This window comes from Dipodomys spectabilis, unplaced genomic scaffold (assembly GCF_019054845.1).
Source record: "Dipodomys spectabilis isolate Male_0828 unplaced genomic scaffold, ASM1905484v1 ptg000405l, whole genome shotgun sequence".
In the NCBI taxonomy this organism is placed as follows: Eukaryota; Metazoa; Chordata; class Mammalia; order Rodentia; family Heteromyidae; genus Dipodomys; species Dipodomys spectabilis.
This window is the reverse complement of record NW_024871082.1, coordinates 1,191,677-1,198,380: the sequence shown is the minus strand read 5'-3', so window position 1 is coordinate 1,198,380 and position 6,704 is coordinate 1,191,677.

The window sequence follows — 6,704 nt, the reverse complement described above, 5'->3', positions numbered from 1 at the left end:
AGGAATATTTTCAACTTTAAATCATGAGGAATCTCTTCTACATTTTCCTCTAAAACTTTTGTATTTTTTATTTTGCATTTATATGTAGTTACTATGCATTTTTTAAGGAATAAGACTTCAATATGCTATTTCATGCAAGTTGATGTCTAATGGAACAAAATTTGAAAAAATAAAAAACTGCTTTGCAGAAAAGAAAATAGTGCATAAACAGTTTGAGCAGTCAATCTAATGGATAAGATCTTAGGAGAAGTTCAGAATTGCTAGTCTTTATCTATATTAAATAAACCACCAAACTATGGCAGGGAAATTTGATACAAGCCTGGAATTCTAGCACTCAGACTAAGACAGGAGATTAGAGAGTGGGATTACATAGTGATACCTTCCCTGGGCCAGGTAGTATAAATTTGTCTCAATGAAACAAGCCAAACAACAAGAAAGGACTACACAGTTGGAAGTTTGGGCTAATTTTGTCATTACGTTTTGAGAAAGCAAGTTTCTTATTGAAATGCAACTCATATATAATCCTCAGTTGTGTTTTAAATGCTCTCTTCATTACACAAGATTCTTAGATGCAAAATGGCTCATGATTCCCAATCAAAAATTTGAAAAAGTAAGTATCATTCTGTTGGATTTCAAAGAAATAATGAAAGATTACAAAATTTTAAGCCTGGAAAAATACAAAGTTCATCTAATATAGGACTTTATAGATCTTGCTAAATTAGAATTTAGATTTAAAATAAATATTTTGGTTTTGTTTGTAATTTCATATTCTATAGGATACTACAAAATTCTTTTTAAGTAGAGGTTTCAATTGACAAATTCACAAATGAATCTGGCATTTTATTTGCCTAAAATATTCTTTGAAGCGAGGTTTAATTAGAAATTAGTTAATTCATAATCCCAACAATTCATGTATAAATTGATATTGTGAATAATCTAGACAGAGTTGCCAACAAATGGATGATATTAATTTATAAATTTAGAACAAGTAATTTTTTGAGGCTTTGGTATAACATGGTATGAAGAGAGTAATTATGTGAGGTCTTGGGTCTTCTATCTATTCATAATACAGGAAGAAATTTCCTTAATTACATGACTCTGTATACAATGAGAAAAATGCTAGGGTTGTAGTTGGTTTTTATATTTTGGTTTGTCCTCAGGTTTGAACACCGGGCGAGGCAACTCTCTTTGAGGTGTTTTGTGCTCAAGGCTCTTGCTCTACCACTTCAACTTCAGTGCCACTTGAGTCTGGCTTTTCCTGAGAAATTTATTGGAGATAAGAATCTAAGGAATCTTCCTGACTGGGTGGGCTTTGAACCATAATCTTTTGATCTCAGTCTCCTCAATATCTATGATAGATAAAAAATATAAATAATATTTGCAAGTGTTCGGATTTCTAGAAATCAGAAAAATGTTGCAGCAAAGTTTAGTGTATTGTACTTTCCATAATAGGAAAGGCATTATATTAGCACAAGTGTAGTATTTTTTCACAATAGTGATAAGCTATTCATGATGTGAATTAAGGAAATTTTAAGGTGCAACTTACAAATTGGAAACTGTTGGGCTAGGAAGACTTTATGACATAAAAGCTTGGGATTGATGGTCACAGAAATAATAGCTTACTCTGATGAACAAATGTTTACTCTTGAGGAATTAATTATTACACATACTTCATAGTTATATCCTTCAGCAGAATGTGGCTATTTTTTTCTGTTGATTTCTCAATATGTAACACCCCATTAGAAACTGCAGCTATTGCAGAATTAAATAACATGCAAACAGATACTGTTTTGAATGTCTCTGATATGAAATGCTCAGAATTTGAAAATGAGTAGTTAGTATTTGTAAGAACTTTGAAAAACACATATATACTGTCCTTTGAAGAATTATTCAGTTTTAAAAGTTAGGAGTTTCCAGAGAATTAAACTGCTTTTTGTTTTACTATGAGACAATACTGAAATTATAATTTTTTGGAAAACTATGGCAAGTATATTGTGAAAATATTGTATATTTTGATAACATTCAAGTTGATGAACCTCTGATAAAGAAGGTGTAATTAATTCAAATTAGATGCCAAATAGTGTTCATTTTTAAAAATGTAATGCACATAGAATAATATTTACTATAGCAATACAGTGAAATTATACTTTATGTAACTTATTTTTAGTTTAATTTTATTTTTAAGGTGATATATACAGAGGTTGCATTAATTGTAAGGTAGTGAATACATAATATGTCGAAATTTTAACCACTACCTCATTTTTCTCACACTTTTCCTTTCCCCCCAAATCTCTCACAAGTTGTAATGTAAATTTCCAACATGTTGTCTTGTGAGTATTGCTATTGCATTGGTTTGCCCTTTGTCCTTTGTCTCCCCAATTTGTTGTTCATCTTGCCTTGTTAAATTATGATAAATGCATGTGCAACACACCCAGTACTGAAATCAAATACAGCAGGGGATAAACTATAGGGGAAAACACAAAAGAAAAAGAAATCACAAAGTACATTAAAAAACAACCACAAAGAAAAACCTCTATTTCCATATCTAGGTGTTCATTTTGCTCAACATGTTGTTGTATGGTCCTATATACAAAGTTTAGAGCCATTCTGCTCATCTGCTAGTGTTATTCTATACATTTCCTATTATTACAAATGAGGGAAACTATGCAATCTGTTTCTTTGAGTCTTCCTTATTTTATTCAGCAGGATTTTGAAAAATCTTTCCATTTCCTTTTGAATTGGAAGCATAGAATTCAGCCATATATGTATATATATGTGTGTGTGTGTGTGTGTGTGTGTGTGTGTGTGTGTGTGTGTATGTGTATATATATGTATATATATATATATATATATATATATATTTCTGACATTTTGTTGATTCGTTCATCTACTGAATAGCATATTGGATTAAAACAGGTTTGCATATAAGTATCACGTAGGGTCTTTCAAAAATGACAGATGATACCTCCCCAGAAATACTAAAATAATGATTTCTACGTAAGAAAGTAATTTATGGTGGTACAAATGTTGTAATATCTGGATGAGTGTAATTTATATCTTGCACTGAATTAGGCAGGAAGATATCAAATATCATATGGGATAAAAGTGGTAGTGACAAAATATTCCATTGAGAAATATATAGGAGGCTGCCAGAAGTATGAAGAAATTCAGATAATTTTGAAGAATTTAGAAATACAAGCTCAAATATATTTCTGTAAATAAAAATTATGTAAGTGGAAGGGCAAAAGAAGGAGAAGAGTAGAAAATAACTGACAGCAGATCATTGTCCCAAGTTAGAGTATAAAGTCATAATCTAGAGTACGGAGGAAGATGACAGAAGGTCTAGGCTAAACAAGCTTTCATGTAGACAACAGTTTTAGTGTTCCAGTCAATAGTCCTAGGCTAGACAATCACACCCAGTGTGCCATCACAATACAGAGAGTTTGGCCAGAGATGGAATATCCAGGCAAGGAAACAGATCTGAGCATCAGCGGCCAGAGCCACCATGCCTACAGAGAGAGTCCAGTCAAAAAGATGCCAGACACAGTGTGCGTATTCTACTCAGCAACAGGAAGAACTGTCAAGGAACAGATATATTCATGCTGCAGATAGCAGACCAGAGAGAGCACAGTAACCAAGATTCTGGCATGCATAGAACCCTGACATCCTCCCTCCTTCTCAGAAAGCAGAGGAGGGAAGGTGGCCCCTCTCCCACCACCAGAGAGCTCCATCTTTGATACTGACAAAGGCCCAGAAATTGATACTGACAAAAGGCCCAGACTTTTGACTGTGCAACTACAGGACTTTGGTTGATGCTTGCCTTAAAATAGTGTTCTAGCACAAAAGCGGTGTTACTTTCCTAACAAATAGAGGCATTCATGGAATCCAATAAAAGACAGCTGAAAGAAGTCAGGGAGACCGGAAAGGGAATGTTGAATGGAGCCCAACAGAAGGAATAGGAGTCCAGGGAAACCATAACCGATCAACAAAGTGATTTGAGAATAAACACAACACCAAATTCAGAAAGTAATGAAGTTCATATAAGATCTCAAACAAAACTCCAACAAAGTATTTGAAGTCATCAAAGCTGACCAAATATAAGGAAAAGAAATTAAAAACAAAGTGGAAAGTCTTGAGAGCAGGGTAGACCATGCAGAAGATCGAATCTCAGGGATTGAAGACAACCAGATTATTTTAGAGAAAGAACATACAACTATCCAAAACAAATCCAAGAAATAGGATAGATCTATTCAACATTTGGAAGACACCCTCAGAAGGCCTAATCTGAGGATAATGGGAGTAGAGGAGCACTTAGAGGCAGAAGTTAATGGACTAGGAAATTTGGTTAACATGTTCCAAGCAGAGAACTTCTCAAACATGCAAAAAGATAAACCTATTCAGATTCAAGAAGCTTTTAGAACCCCAAATAGACAAGACTAGGACAGGATATCTCACCGTGACATTATAATCCCCACAGGATCAATTCCAAGGAAAAAATCCTTAAAGCTGTCAAGGAGAAAAGATGAATCACCTATAAAGGGAAACCAATTAGAATAACCTCAGATATCTCAGTGGAGACAATTACAGCAAGAAGAGCCTGGAATGATATATGCCATGCCTTAAAGACAAACAACTATCAACCAAGAATACTGTACCCAGCTATACTCTGCTTCATAACTGAAGGCCAAACAAAAACCTTCCATACTAAAGAACAACTGAAACAATATATATCCACCAAATCAGCCCTATAAATGACACTTAACAATATCCTACACATAGAAAACCAACAAGGCCACAATAAAGGTCAAGAAACTACACCCAAACTGAGAATCCAAGAACCATTAAAAAAACCCAGTTGCTGCAGCCCCCAAGAAGGGGCATAAAATGGCAGGAACTCCCAAACAGCTCTCAATCCTAACTTTCAACATTAACGGATTGACTCTCCAATTAAGCGACATAGTCTGTCAAGTTGGATTAAGAAGCAAGATCCTTCTATCTGCTGCCTTCAGGAGTCTCATATTGCCCATAAAAACAAACACATTTTAAATGTGAAAGGCTGGAACAAAATCTACCAAGCAAACGGCCCCCATATACAGGCGGAAGTTGCAATCCTAACAGATAAAATAGACTTTCAATTAAAATTAGTGAGAAGACATAAGGAAGGTTGCTACATAATAATTAAGGGATCTCTCCTTCACGAGAATATTACAATTCGATATATTTATTCGCCAAACAACCAAGCACCCAAATTTATTCAAGAAACACTACTTTCCTTCAAATCTGACATGTTTGGGACTTGAACACATCACTTTCCCCACTAGATAGATCAACGCGGCAAAAACTCAACAAAGAAACCGCAGATCTAAACAACTGCATGGATCAACTAGATTTAACAGACTTCTACCGTATATATCACCCAGCATCATGAGAACACACGTTTTTCTCAGAAGCACATGGAACATTTTCCAAAATAGAGCACATTTTAGGTGACAAAACAAACTTTTCCAAATTAAGAAACATTGAAGTTTTACCTTGCATTCTCTCACACAACAAGGGAATAAAATTAGAACTCACCACCAAAAGCCACCGAAGAACGTCCTGTACCACATGAAGGCTGATAAACACACTGTGGAATGACCAGTGCATCATAAAATACATTAGAAAGGAAATTCAAATATTCATGATATTCAGCAAAGATGAACACACAAATTACTACATACTCTGGGACACAGCAAAAGCAGTACTCAGAGACAAGTTTATAGCCCTGAGCTCCAACACAAACAAATTGTAGAGATCTGAAACCAACAATTTAATGAGACATCTGAGCCACCTTGAATAAGAGCAACAAGATAATCCCCAATCCAGTAGATGGAAAGAAATAATTAATATTAAATCAAAATTAAATGAATTAGAATCCAAGAAAAAACACAGAAAGAATCAACAAAAGAAAGAGTGGATTACTCGATAAAATTAACAAAATTGACAGAACTTTAGCAAATCTTAGAAAAAGAATAGAACACATCCAAATAAATAAACTCAGAGATGAGAATGGAATCATCACCAGAGAAACAACCAAGATTCAGAACATTATAAGGGAATACTTCTCAAACTTTATGCTAATAAGTTTGAGAACTTGGCAGAAATGGACCTTTTCCTAGCAAATATTGACATGCTGAAACTAAACCAAGATGAGGTAAACCACCTTAACAGGCCCATATCCAACATTGAAATAGAAACAGCAGTAAGAGTCCTCCCATCTAACAAAAGCCCGATCCCAATGGATTTATAGTGGAATTCTACAAGGCCTTCAAAGAAGAGCTCACACCAACATTCCTCCAAATTTTCAATGAAATTGAAAGAGAAAGTTCACTACCAAACTCATTCTATGAAGCCATCATAACCCTCATCCCAAAACCAGGCAGGGAGTCATCAAGGAAAGAGAACTATAGACCCATTTCTTGGATGATCATTAATGCAAGAATTCTCAACACAATTTTAGCCAATCGACTTCAACAATTCATCCAAAAAAATCATATACCACGATCAAACAGGATTCATTTCAGGTTTCATTTCATGCAAAGTTGGTTCAATATATGGAAATCAATTAATATATTTCATCACATCAACAAGAGAAGGACAACAAACACATGTTTATCTCAATAGATGCAGACAAAGGATTTGACAAGATCCAACATCCCTTTACA